General features: G+C 39.5%; 1 protein-coding gene across 1 annotated transcript in view; it reads left to right on the forward strand.

The window, feature by feature from the left end:
• The first annotated feature begins 11,372 nt into the window (after positions 1-11,372).
• tiam1b (TIAM Rac1 associated GEF 1b) overlaps positions 11,373-14,360 on the forward strand; it is a 36,541-nt gene continuing 33,553 nt past the window's right edge. The window contains exon 1 of the mRNA XM_062418870.1: positions 11,373-11,412. The gene's annotated coding sequence lies outside the window, so the exon portion shown is untranslated. The remainder of the gene's footprint in view (positions 11,413-14,360) is intronic.

Consider the following 14,360-nt stretch of genomic DNA (forward strand, 5'->3'; position numbering starts at 1 on the left):
CAACACGCATGGTCCGTAGACAGGCAGACCTTGGAGAGGCAGCGGGATTTAGAGACACAGATGGGCAACACCGGCGAGTGAAACATGAAGATTTCAGTGTCAGGAAGGAAGCAGCCAGTGACAGGTATGTAAGGGGAGCGGGAAGCGGGAAGCATGCCGTCCTCATCATGACAAGGAGAAATAGGCTTGATGTCCGATCATGCTTCCGCGTGGTCCTAGCGCCGTCTATATACATGACCGTCACTCAATCATACAAGTTTATCAGAGGTGACAGACGCTGTCGCACTGACGCGGGCGGTGCGGTCAACTTGACAAGGCCGACAAGAAGCTGTGGTTTGGGGCATGGAGTCTCGGGCATCTGCTGTCGATTCATTCAGTCACACATCAGTGATTTTTTTTTTTTTTTTGGGGGGGGGGTAAAAACAGTCATGTAGCCAGGATGACGGTGGTGGACATACAGCAGGGTTAACATGTCCTGACATTCCCATTCCCATCCTAGTACATGAATGCGCATGCTGCACAGCATCTCCACGGACAGAATGAGCTTTCCTTACAGCAGCAGGATGTTGGTCCAACAAGATATGTGGAAGAACATGCCGGGTAACCTGCTCGCTGTAAATCCCAGGGGGTGTTTGCACGTCTCTGTGGGGCATTTCTGCAGTTTGGAAGAGGAGAAGCCGCCTATACGTGGTCTCAGTGAGGTAAATTGTTGCATGAGTCATGTAATCGGACTCCGTGCACCTCTCATGGCTGTTATACAGATAATTTAATAACCGTCGTTGCTGTATTTACACCTTGCTTTAGTAAACAGATCATGTGCAGGTGACTCAACTGAAAGGCGATGCGCCTCTGTGCAGCTGCATCACTCCAATGACCTTATGGTGTCAAGTTTGTTGCAGCGTCACTGTCACACTTGTCTGCTGCTGAACCTCAGGTGCTATCCCTCCATCACACTGTGGTTGTGTGACTGTGATAATCATGCGAAACTGGTAGGTGCACAGGTGACTGTGAGCTGGTAAGAAACAGTGTAGTCAGTGTTGAAGGTTTCCAGCATATTAAAACACAATTCTGCACCAGATTTGAACCATGTAGGCCTATAATGTAACAAGTAACATTATAACTGACCCTGAAGATGCTTGAAGAGTCCATTTTTCTTATGTTTTTCACTTGGACATGCATTTATATGCTGCCATTGTGTTTTCTACAATTAATGCTGCCAGGTGAGAAATGCATATTTCTGCAAAAAATCTCACCACTGCAAGGGTATGGTGTTTTTTCCCCCACAGTCAGCAGTTTGTAGTTTGACCTGACAGGCTTTTAGCAATGGCTTGAATTCATGTCAGTAATAATGGACTCCACGCAAGGAAAACGGTTACAATACCGTTTAAAATCTCTTGAACCAGTCCTGGAGCATAATCCACTTCATCATCCCTCTATATACACAGTGAGTTCCAAACAAAACTTTCCCCCAAATTGAGTTTAATACATTACTTCCCACTGTCATCCTACTGAAAGCTCCTAAAAACTACCAGAAGTAAGACAAAGGAAAAAATCAATCATTTTCAAGAATCAATAGTTAGCCTATGTATTTTGCAGAACATCCTTCAGTGTTCAGCTAATAAATGCACAGACATTTGACGAACCTGAAACACAACTGCAATGTTTTATGATGTTGATTTACAAAAAGTGAATCAACTCTACTTGTTAGAGTAAAAAAACATCCAATTAAACAAGTCAGAGCCACAGCAGGCAAGAGACTGAGACAAGTGAAAGATGTCAGAAAAGTGGAAACTGAACTCAAACACTAAAGTGTTGGCTGCCATCACCTATGATGCAGATTTTCTGGTGTTAGTTAACACCACACAAGCAGCACAGCTGTGAAATTATATTGCTGAAGTTGATATGTAGAGTCTTAGATGGTAAATAATGAAGGAAAGTGGTTAATTTCCCAATTTACTGTAATGTAAAATAGGCTCGATATTAACATGTTTTTAAAAAAAAAAGTGATTCTCTTGGTGGATTTGGTTGGTTATATTGTAGTGGTCATTTTGGTGAATTACCTAAAGTTCACACAAAGCACAGGTTGTCTTGGAAGAGGCACTGAAAGGTATTTTCTGTAGTGATTTTTTTTAGAAGTTATGCAGAATAGCAGCCAGCAGCTTCAGTACTTTGTTTTGTCTTTAAAGGAAAACAACCATGCTGTGGACCCTCCTGCAGAATGGCTTCAGTGTTCAGTGACGTGTCCTCAGGGCAGTAACCTGATCCCACCTGTGTGACATGCCTGGACAGACAGCTCACCCGTCTTGTCTGTTTGTGCGGTCAAGTTGTAACTAGTTATGCTCCCCTCTGGCTCCTGTCCACACTCGAACTCTCCATCCCAAAGATCTCGAGTGTTAGACCAACTTGAGGCAGTGTGGCATCTGTCATAGCCACACATGAAAGAATGTCTACACATTCGTATGGTAATTTGTTGGCTTTTTGTACAATCCATGACTTTGTTCTTCATGCTTGTACAGAAATGTACTACCAAACACAGATGATTTCTTGAAATGCGCATAATTTAACCCTCATAAGTGCTCTTTTTGAATTATTCATTTCCATCCCACTTGCACATAACTCTTCATTCATTTGCAAAGTGGAGCAAAGTAAATACTCAAGACAGTGTAGCGTTTTAACATACTGAGCCGACTGTGATAACACTAACACAGACCATTTACTCTAATACAAACTCACTAACTACTGTCTTAATTACAATCATTTCAAATTTTGCAAAATGTATGTTTTAAAAAATTCTTAGTACCATAATGACTGTGTGTGTTTTGTTTTTTTAATGATGTTTGACTACAGCTACTGTTAGATTTGTGTTAAACCACTCGTATCCCAGTGTTGGCTTACTTAGTTTTAGCAGTTCACTAAATAATTAAAAAAAAAAGAAATCAGCAAAGAACAAGAGAAGTGCTGTGGAAATTGTGCCACTCCAATAAGTGGCTGATTGTAGGTACTACAATAAGTGTACAATCAAATGAGAATACTGAGCTAACATACCCATAGATGAGGTCATAAAATACCATCTTAATAGCTGTTATTCTACCAATCAGATTTTAATAATGAAATGATTACATCTATACTATATTCCAGTTCACTGGATGCACACTGCTGACATAGCTGTGTAAATATTTGAATAAACTCAGAGCTTGAGTGGTGCTTGTGGATCTTTCTGAATATTTCATATGTGCTAACCTTGAATAGAAGCTATGGTCAGTGAAAGGAAATCCCAAGTTTTGTTTTTTGTTTTAATTTTAGAAAATATTAACCTGAAGATATTTTGGCATTTTGACATGATTAGTTGATGAATGCCTTAATGGATTGGCAGGAAATTAGCTGATGATGTAAAGATACCAAAGATTGAATGTTTTCAGCTTTTTAAATGTGAGCATTTTACATCAAGAGTCAGCAAGTTGTCTCAAGTAGGGTCCCGTTTTTTTCAGGATTCTTTAATGCAGGGGCATTAACCTATGCAGTGGAAACACAAACCTATGTTTTGTTCATTTCTTGTGATTTATTTATGAATAAAATTGATTTATAAACACTCCTTAGGATAATATCTGAGGGCATTTCATATTTGGCTATTGGAATTATAAAATACATTCAAAAAAATGTTCTGACATTTTAGACACTAAAAAATAAGCCGATTTAATTAAAAAAATGAAACATTTACTGCCTGTCTGCAAATTACAACATGAATCGCACTCTGTTAAATATCATTTGAAACCACTTTAATGCTAAAGTGTTCCTCTCCCACACAAATCCTGCAATGGAGCAGTCACATTGTGTGTTGATGTTGTAGCAGTGAGTGGTCTTCTCTGATTCTCTCATGCTGAATGCAGTCTGCACAGGCTGATTGCCAAATTTGTCTTGGGAGAATGACTTCTCTCTTGCTTCACAGAGCATCAGATTCCTTATATCAGAGCGAGGCAACTTCATGTTGCAACCAGAAGCATATCAGGTCTGTTTTTTCACATGTATATTAGATGATTGCATTATGTCTTGTACTGGAGTTTGTTGGGCTTTTTTTTTTTCTAAATCAAGCCGTCTTTGTTGCCTTTTCAACCAAAGTTGATAGATGAAGAACAACCATGCTTTCCCCTCTAGCTCTGTTTACGTCCCTGTTGTGTTGAGTTTCAGACAAGAGCTTGTTTTTCCCTTGTTCCTCCTGACAGGACTTCTGTCTCCATTAGAGTACTATTGATGTGCTGCTGTATCAGTCTATATTCTAGCATCTTTGGACAGTTGAGAAGGGGTAATCCTATTGTTCTCCACAATCAGCCACATTGCACACATCTCTGAGAGTGTAGTATCATTTTGTTCTAAAATGTGTGCTGGTTGCTGAGAAGGTGACTAGTATTTGAACCTATTTTCAATATCTCACATGCATTTAAAATAGCATTGCATGGTTTTGTCATTTGTTGCCAATGGCGGAGGACTGGAAGTTGCCACATATTCCAGCATCTAACAAACCGAGGTCATACATGATGAGTTAATGTGCTGACAGTCAGCATAATCTGGAAAAGCATCCTGATGGTTTGCCAATTTTTTGATCCCAGCTGCTTTCCAGAGGACAACCCCCTCTTACATTGGGACTATGATGCACTCCATATGAAAAGCTTGGGTGTTTTCTACTAACCTTTAGAAAGCAAATACTAAACCCAATGTACTTTCATACTTTAATCGTGTAACAGATATCCGCTGCAGAAGTATTTTGTATGATTCTTCAGCTAGACGTTGAAGCAAATGAATACAGAAGTTGTCTCGTGACTTATTACAACTTAAACAAACATTCTCATTAAGTCAAAACTAGCTGGGCCTATGCTATGGCTCACCTTTTAGAAACAAGCTCTCCCCACAAATTAAGTCGACTGGCCTGCAAAGTTGAGTATTGACTCAAGCTTCAAAGCCTCCTTTGAGGTTGTGGTAGCCTCAGAAAACAGATTTTTTTTGGGGGGGGTTAAACTTTTTATTCATGAGCGTTTTTTTTCAAATCATCAGAACAGCAAGCAAAAAGTATAACAGAAAACAAACAAATTAGAAAATTAAAGGTCTATATAAGGGCAAATTTGCCTTTTTAAAATACTAAAAAGTACTAAAAATACTTTTAGGTATCTGTCTGATTGGCCAAATAAACCATTTTTCCAACCGTTTTTCTCCCAGTTAATTTTACAGCCATAACGTGCTTGTCATTTGTCCTAGATGTAGGTGTTTAAAGATATTGACAAAGAGGCCTGGTAGGACAATTTTTCTGAAGCCATTAATTTGTAATGGCCTTTTTACTCACTGCCAGCAAGATCTTTAGGAGAAAGGTATCATCTTTACTTAGCCTGTCAGGAATATGTCTAAGATAGAGGGATGTGAATGCTGTACTGATGCTGAAACCCAGGATTTTTTTAGATGATTGTTTCTAGTTCCTTCCAGAAGGTCTGACCGGAAAACATGAGCATGATCGACAGCGATTTCTTCACACTCCCTCCAGCTGAGTGCCAGTTTGTTTATGCTTCTTCTTGGGAGTGACAAAAAAGTGAGTTTTTCCAACAGAAGTCTCTCCAGGTCCGTGAGTTGGAGGATGACTGTGTTTCCCAGGTGTTCAGCCACATGTCTTGAGTTATTTCAATGTCCAGCTCTTTTTCCCATTGTTGTTTCACATAGTTTGTAGTGTCCTTATTTACTGAGGTGATGCTATGGTATAATGTTTTTACAAGGCTTTTATTGCTTCCTGAGTTATAAGCATAAAAAAATGGTAAATGTGTTTTTCTAACGCTTTTAACCAAAGTGCTTTACAGTGTTTCTGCTGCTCACTCACCCATTCACACACACCGATGGCGGTAAGCTCTCACGCAGGGTGCTGCAGCAATCATCGGGAGCTATTTGGAGTTCACTGTATTGCCCAAGGACACTTGAACATGCGGACAGGAGGAGCCGATAATCGAACAACCGACTGTCTGATTAGTGGACGACCCGCTCTACCTCCTGAGCCACAGCCACATAATATATGAATAACGATTGGCAGCTCCCTTGGATTAGAACAATTGACCTTTTTACAGAAATAATCCCAAAGTTATGAATACCTTTTAAAAGTCCTACCCACTAAACCCATATGTCTGACATAAATGATCAAAACTACTAAGCTGCCTTTTTTTTAAAATTACTTTTCATATGGAAGTGATGCCAGAATAGACCCATTGTTTGTTTCTGTGATCTTGTGATGCTGGCATAAAGTCAGGGTCATATGCCGGCCATCTACTGGCAGTTTAATCTCTCTTTGGAGTTGGAAACATTTAGCCAATTCCACTGATACTTTAAGTGAGAAATCCCCCCCATTGACTCGCCGTCTAGAATATTTCCCTCTCCTTGATGACACAGGCGAGCAGTGACTGTATTACTGATTGGTGTGTCTATTAAAGGTAACTCCGTAGTCTTCCATTTGGCTATAAAAGATGGGTTACACCAGTATACAAGTGGTATCAACTGAGTTGATAAATAATAATTCTTTGAAAATAGGAGAGCCATGTCCTCTGTCTTTCCTCTGGCAGCTGAAAGTTAGAGATTTTCACCCTTTTTATTCCAAATGAATCATGAAACATGCCTATCCCATTCTCTAGGAATAGTGATTCCTGAAAATATTGTGTTCCAGTTACAGTGAGTTACTATTCCTGAGTGTGAGCCCAGTGTCCGCACGCAGACAAGTGTATGGTATTCAGTTGCACTCTCGTACTTGCTCTCCACAATGGTCACGGGGTTTGGAAAGACATGACAGATGAGCATTAAAAGGCCTCTTCAAAGCTCTGTTCCTCCTCCTATTTCTGAGCTGTGAGTATGACCAGCTGTCAGAAATGCACATGGTGATGATCATCAGCTTCACGTGGCTGATAGAGACTTGTGGTTTGGGATGAATAATATATACTAAGTGCACTAAACTGCTGAGGTTATGAGTCACTTTGGGGAGGCTGGAGTTAGGCTAAGTTTACCATGCCATCAATCTTGAACAAGAACTTCTCTGGATCTTTTTTGTTAGCTTGAGGTTGGCTGTAGTGTGGGATGTGTTTTTGAAGTGGCGTACCACAATAATTAGTTATTCTGAGCGTGCATTTGAATCTCTCAGTAAGCATTTATTTGGTGATGTGCAGGTCGAAAGCTGTCTAGACATTTAAGTTATAACAAGGCTAAATTGGTTTTGTGAAGGTTTGTTAGATTTCTTTGGTTATATACAGTATAGATCATGTCACGGCATTTAAATACAGGTCCTAACTATATGTTGAAATATATAATTTAATGCTTAAACAATCAGTAGAGTTAATCGGCCTTAATAGTCAATAGACTGAGAAAATTTAAAAGATTGTTTAATAATTTAAGCAATTAATTAAAGATAAATGACATTTGTAGATTCCAACTTCTCAAATGTGAGGATTTGCTGCTATTTTCTGTAAAAAAAAAAAAATCATAAATTCATATGCCGATCCTGTCCAGATCCAGAAACCACTAAATTAGTGCCTCAAGACGAATTAACATTATTTTACACACACAGACAGCCTTATCTTTAACTGTGACCTTACAGATGGGCAAAACTATAGCCTACAAAACTTTTAGTGCGCCCACTGCTGGCTGAGATGGCAAACAACAACAAAAACAAACTGTCTAATGCGCTACGAGTGACATTTTAAAATCCAAATGGGTTAATTATAGTTCTAATATGATTTTTTCACGTCATGTTCGAATATCGAATAAAAACTGACAGCCCTAATGTGTATCGTGCTTTCAGGCAGTTCACATAATCCAGTCTGTGGTCAGGGTTCTTTGTGTAAGCAGTCTAGTATATAGTTGACCCTATCCAGCAGCTTGTCAAGTGCAGACCACTGCTCTATAATACGCTCCAAGCATCTTTTAATAACTAATATTGGAGAGACCTACCTATGCTCTGTAGGTTCAGCCTCAACCAGTCAGTTCCAGCTTTTCCTCTGCATTCTAAATGATTTCCCTCTCTATACCGGTGTCTTTGATGTCGACTCTTGAGAGGCAACTCACTGCTGGAGACCACTGGATCCTCCACTAATGATCTCTACCCGGGCTGGGGTTACTGCTTTCATGTCTTGCATAACAGTTGCATTTTTCTCCTTTAGATATCAGTCGTACATAGTGTTCTTTTTTTTCTGTTCAGTGGGTCATCTGATCATTGGAGGGAAACCGGGGGACCTTGTGTTGTTGTGATTGTGGAGACGTTCAAGAAAATAGACACTTGAACCCTTGTGGTGATGGATGTTCTTTCTAGTGTTGTTGTAGATTCACAAACAAGGCCTTATGCTGAACCAAACGCTGCATACAACCGAGCCTTTGTTTAATAGTAAAATCGGCTTCAACGTGATGTATGTACACTCTGGTCTATTTGTAGTAGTAGCTCTGCACAGTGCCAGATGAATGTGAGCAGACAGATGCTGTTGCATTTACATTTAAGATGTGTAATAGTGGGTAATACTCATCCGCTGTATGTTAATTGTGAGTTTAGTTGGTGTGAGACAAAGAAGCATCATTGCTTTGTTCTTCAGTGTTGTTGATAGGCACCATTATTTAACTGGACTTACATATTGAATGTCAGACATTACATTTACACACTCATTCTGGTCAGGGAAAGTCATGCTACTGTTGCCTAATACTTTAACTCCTGTTTTGCAGCTACATAGGCGTTTAAGTAAGCTTAATGTTGTTGTTGTGATCAGTAGAGTTTGACTGTCTCTCCCTGTATAGCCTTCATATTAATACATTATACAGGAATTAACACCACAGCTAAATCATCTTGACTGATATGTCCTGTGGTCCATTCAGAATTGCTATAATACAGCTAGAACTTAATATGCCAAGAAAGAATGAGAAAAAAGTTAAACTAGATGTTTGGGTCCGTTAAGTAATTGTTCACATAAATCTTGAGTCTTGGCTTTAAAAAAGTCTGATAATGTATTCAAATAAAATATTCCAGCATTCTCAAATAGATCATTCTCAAATTATTAAACATCTTAGAAACATGTTTTCACCTTGTAATTACATTTTTGAGACCTAGCTAAATAAATCTCTTTAATCCAATCTGAACTCAAGCTGCTTTAAACATAGAAAAGTTAATAGTATTTTAATTATATATTATTTCTGAAGGAACTATAGTTAATTGAGGTACAAGGAACATTACACTATTACATTTGACAAAAACGTCAAATCAGATTGTTGCAAATTTGTTAAGAGTCACATATAATGAACTTAATGCGTATCATCGCAAATGGGTCTCTGTCATTTTTGTGCCTTTAGGTTTTTTTTTTCCTTTTCTTTTCCTTTTTCTGCACTACAGCTGAAAGTGATTGGCAGTGATTCTAGTCAGTTGTGACACCTTGACAGCATCAGCAGTCTGAAGTGTTGCTGTGGATCTGTAACCGTAGTCTCACCTGCCAAATTGCACCAGCGATATTGAATGGCCTTTCAATGTATTGGATGTCCAATCCAATCAGCTTCTAAATTGAGTGCAGATAGAACTTGGTTAAATAGCTCCTTGCCAGTGATGAGAAAGCAGAGTATACCGTTTAGCTCAGCTCTATGCAAGCAATCTACATTTCTGAGATGCCTGTAGTGAGATTAGACGTGGATTCAGCAGTAGCCCACATTTTGCTGTTAGACGTATTGCCTGATCCAGTATTATTTTGGCAAGGAGATGAACAGATATGGATATCATACCACAAAGCTACATTCATTTTTTTCAAATATATCAGCATACATCTGTGAAGTCAGTTTAGATATATATACAATATTCAGTTTAGAGGTACTACTATCACAACACACCTTTCAGGAAGTACATTAATAATGTTTTGTTTTGCACATTAAGTAGGTTGTCAGTCTAAATAATAGTCTCTTGACATCATGTCTTTAGAGTGTATGTGTTTCCAAGTCTTTTGTTGTCATTGGATCATGTCCCAACAAATCGTTCCTCTTATTATACTCTAAAGAAGAAATTGGCATATATTGTGTTTTGTTTGTGGAATTTGCAGCAATTTTGGCAGAAATCTCAAAGACAAATTTGTTATCTAGCTAGATTACCGAGCCTGCGGACTTGATAAGAACACAGGTTATTATGTCTGGTTGCTTCTGCAGACCGGACATTCCTTTACTATGAAACCCCAGTGGTTTAGTTTAATATCAGGGTCACAACCTTGGCAGGACATGCAGTTACACTGAGAGGAAGCCAGCCTGACCACAGTGCTGAGTGCTTTTTATTTTGGTCATAGTCATCACAAAGTCTAGACATGGCAATTCACCCCTCCAATCTCTGGCCTCCTTTCAGACAAACTAAGCTTGGTGCTCTTTTCTGTCTTCTCTGTGTGGTTGTCAGAGTGTCTACACCCTCAAATAGCTTGGGGCATGTTTTTACTTTTCAGCGTGCATGCAAAGTTGCCTCTGGAGCATATGATGCAGGCTGCAACTGAGCAGATGTCGCTTTGGCCACTCTCATCCATTCTTCCCTTTCCGTTTCTACTCTGTTCCCTCTGCCAGTTCCATCATCTTAAAATGAATCCAGTAGTGCTGTCACTGCTGACGTTATATCCACACGACATCACTGGTGCTATGACAACAGCAAGTCCAGCCTCTTTCTCATTTACAGGTCCATTTTGGGCTGTCGCTGAATGTTCCAAATTATGCGCTGCAACACATTAAGGCTGCAACCTTTCAGCCCTTGTTGCCCATTAGGCAATGTTAGCATTTGTTTCATTTTGTGTAATACTGTTGTTACAAATCCTGCTCTTTAAATCACAAATAAGAGAAATGGAAGCTAGATTATGTTATTTAAAACCAAATGTGGTGAAGTTTCCATTTAAGCTGCTGCTGATCCAGATGAAAAAAATCAAGTATGAATCTGACACTGAATATTGAGATAGTCTTGATCTAATTATTATTTGTGTTTATTTTTTGTATGATGAGAGGCAGCAAGATTTATTGTAAACATGATGATTCTCATAGGGGAGTGAAGGGGCAATTACAGAGGAGACGAGGGAGGGAACACACATTCCTGCTAGCAGTAGGTTTGTAGTTTAGGGGGGTGGAATTATAGAATGAAGGAGGGAGCAAGAAGGGAGGGAGGGAGCAGAGAGTGTGAAAGAGTCAGCAGAAGGAGGAGGGGGATTTACAAACAGTCACTCCCCCTCCCTCCCTGCCTCCCTCAATTCTTCAACTCATCCTTGCCTATAGGAGTCAGTCTGCTGTGGACTTGCAGGAGGAGTATCAATAATCCCCTCATGTGGAGCTTGCAATTTCCCCCTTAGCGATGCATGGGATTTCTCTTGGCTACTGTGGGGGAAAAAACAGAAGTGACACTTCCTGGTTGCACACAGTAACGTAAGTCATTGTATTTGCTGCTGTGTATTTTTGCCTCTTTGCAACATTGTGTGTTTGGCTGTGTGTTATTAGATAAAAGAGACAAATGGCTCTCCTTCCTTAAACCTCCCACTTTAAAAAAAAAAAAAAGAGGTGCCAAATAACATGAGTTGTAGTCCCACACACTGAGTGAATGTGTGGCCTGTAAGCATAGGTTTCAGTGTATTTCAGAGTGTAGTTAATTTTATAAGATGCAACATAAGCTCTTGTGAATCATGTTGTGCCTTTTGGGGTTGGTAATTTTAGGATTAATTATCTCTGGGTGCAGTGTTCTCATTAGTTTCCATCAGTTTAGTTTCCATGCTCTCATCCTATAATTTCATGTTTTTGTGTCCATATCCTGGGGTCTTCACAGCATATGTTTAGGGTGGGGTTTCCACCTCATGTCTGTACCTGTAGCACTCCTGTGTAAGGCACAACTTTACCGACAACTGCAGGCAGTGAGCCATTGTATTTCTCTTCATTCACTGCTAGACGCAAACAATACAGCTTGTGTCTGTGTCGTTGTAATGACAAAGCAGTGGTGGTGGTGGTGGCGGTTTTGTGATGCTAAGGAAGAGAGATGATGAATTGCAAATGAAAGAGATGGTCAAAGTCAAGGAGAATTCCCAGAACGCATCCTGGAGGGGGGAGGCAGGAGGACTATATGATTTGCGAGTTCATTTAAAATCCCGGCTTTGTGTTTGAAAGCCCACTGTGTGACTCCTGCGGTGGGGAGAAGGGCGAGAAATGGTCATCTGGTGTCATAGTTATGGAAATGTATTGACCGTTCGAGGCTTAGCAGGACAGGAGGTCAGGCTCAGGCTTTCAGGCTTGTAAATCTTGACAATGCCCCTGTTATGACTGCAAGAAGCACAAACTCACACTTTTTTTATAGATATTTAAGCAACATTGTTCCAACCGTGGGACACTTTACCCTTGATGGCATTATTTTCAGGATCACTTATACCCATTCTGACCTTTTAGTTGTAAAATTTAAAGATTTACTTTTTTTAAATGAGACCAGGGGTATGACTAATCAAAAAGGTTTGAAGAACCTTCCCTTTTTTGGGTACATGATTTTCAGGCTTGCGCACTAAGATGGGGTGCCTGGTAAGAGGTTAAAGCTTTATATGAAAATCACATGCAATGCAAGCCCTGTCCTCCAAATTCCACCTAACAAAATTATTCTCCTGTGAGGAAAATAATTGTAATCACAGATTGGTTTGCATGGTTTTGTGTCATAAGCCTCCCTTAATTGAAAGGCACAGTGTGCAGTGGAACAAAGGTTACATTGTAGACTTAGAAGCCAGCGGAGTTCATCTGAGATCAGGTGGTCTTTCAGATACTTAGCTTATTATAAAAGTTAGACTATATATGTAGCAGAATTTAGCATGACGGCACATGCAGCTCTACAGTGAGTGTCTTATAGTCACTCTGCTTGATACGACACCACACAAACCAGTGCACTTTGCTTAACTTTGTTCTGGGATTTTGTTACTTTTATTCATGTTCACCTCAAGGATATGTTGTGTGGCCTGCAGCTGCAGTTATTTTTACACAGGAAAGAGCCAAAGAAATGCTCTTAAAAAAACTGTGATGAATGAGAGGAACTGTTATCTTTATCACCCAGGATATTGGAGCCTTAAAATAGGATGATTCTGTGGTCAGTATTAAAGCCAGTAGTCTGGTATTGAATAAATGCTCTTTGTTTGGCTTACAAATCACCTGTACGTGTCTCTGTTTTTAGGTTTAGTCATTAATGGTATAGTTGTTTTGCTTTAGGCGCATGCCAGTTTGTTACCATTCAAATGCACGTTCCACGATCTCAACATGTGGACTTGCATGAGCTTCAGCTCCCAAATGTTTTCTTTGCTTACAGTTAAACATTATTATCAGTCATGGATGTTTGGTCTGCCTCTGAATTAACTCTTACTAAGCTCTACTGGAAGAATATGGCATGTTTTTTGTAATGTATTTGTATGTGTTTTTCTCTGGATGTTTTTTTTCAAAGAAGAGAGGATACAGCTGTTTCCAACATTAGAGCCATAACTTTTTTAGGTATTTTCATTTTATCTGATACTTAAAACAACAGAAAACAAGGAGAAAGAGACAGAAACATATTATGATATACCATGTGATTGTCATGATTACATGGTACTGCTCGGCTGCTGGGATGTGCTCTTAACTTGCAAGTTTGACTGAGCTTTTGCTTCCTGCTAGGCTTTTAGATGTTAAGGGTACCAGCTAACCTTATCTGCAGTAAAATGATTAGTCTAGTAAACCAAAACCCGTCTTACACAGTGAGCTTTAGAACTGCAGTTACTTAAATTTAAGATCAAGTGGGATTTTTTCAGTCATGAAATATGGGTTAAATTTGTGATACCTTGTTAAAAGCTACATGTGTGGAATAGTGACCTGTGAATTCTTCTGTCAAAGCAACATTGCTAGTGAATTTCTAGGTAAAGGCTTTATTGATATTTTGATATCGGTATGGGCCAACCCTAGCGATGCATCAGCATGGAAGCAATTAGAAAGGAAATGCTGATTTTGCAACTGAAATTAATTATTACCACTAACTGTACAATGTGCTGACATTTAACTTGATCTGCAGACACATGAAATGATCTTGCTCTGCATTAGTAGGGTGTGCCTGTTCTTTGTACAAGTGTCCTCCTCCTATTTAGATACCTTTGTACAAACCTAAGTGTTTATTCCATGGCCTTCAAAATGCAAAACCTGGTAAATGGGTGAAGGTGGTGGACTCCAGCTTAAATGTGAATTAAGTGGCATTTTACCACAGGGCAATAAAAGAGTCCTGTAGTGGAAACTGTTATCAGGACTGCTTGGAGCAAGAGGACACATTTTCTACCCAGCTTTGTGTAGTCATGTGTGTCGGGATCCAGCTCGGCTCTGCTTCAGTGCACAAT

Source organism: Scomber scombrus, chromosome 5, assembly GCF_963691925.1.
Source record: "Scomber scombrus chromosome 5, fScoSco1.1, whole genome shotgun sequence".
In the NCBI taxonomy this organism is placed as follows: domain Eukaryota; kingdom Metazoa; phylum Chordata; class Actinopteri; order Scombriformes; family Scombridae; genus Scomber; species Scomber scombrus.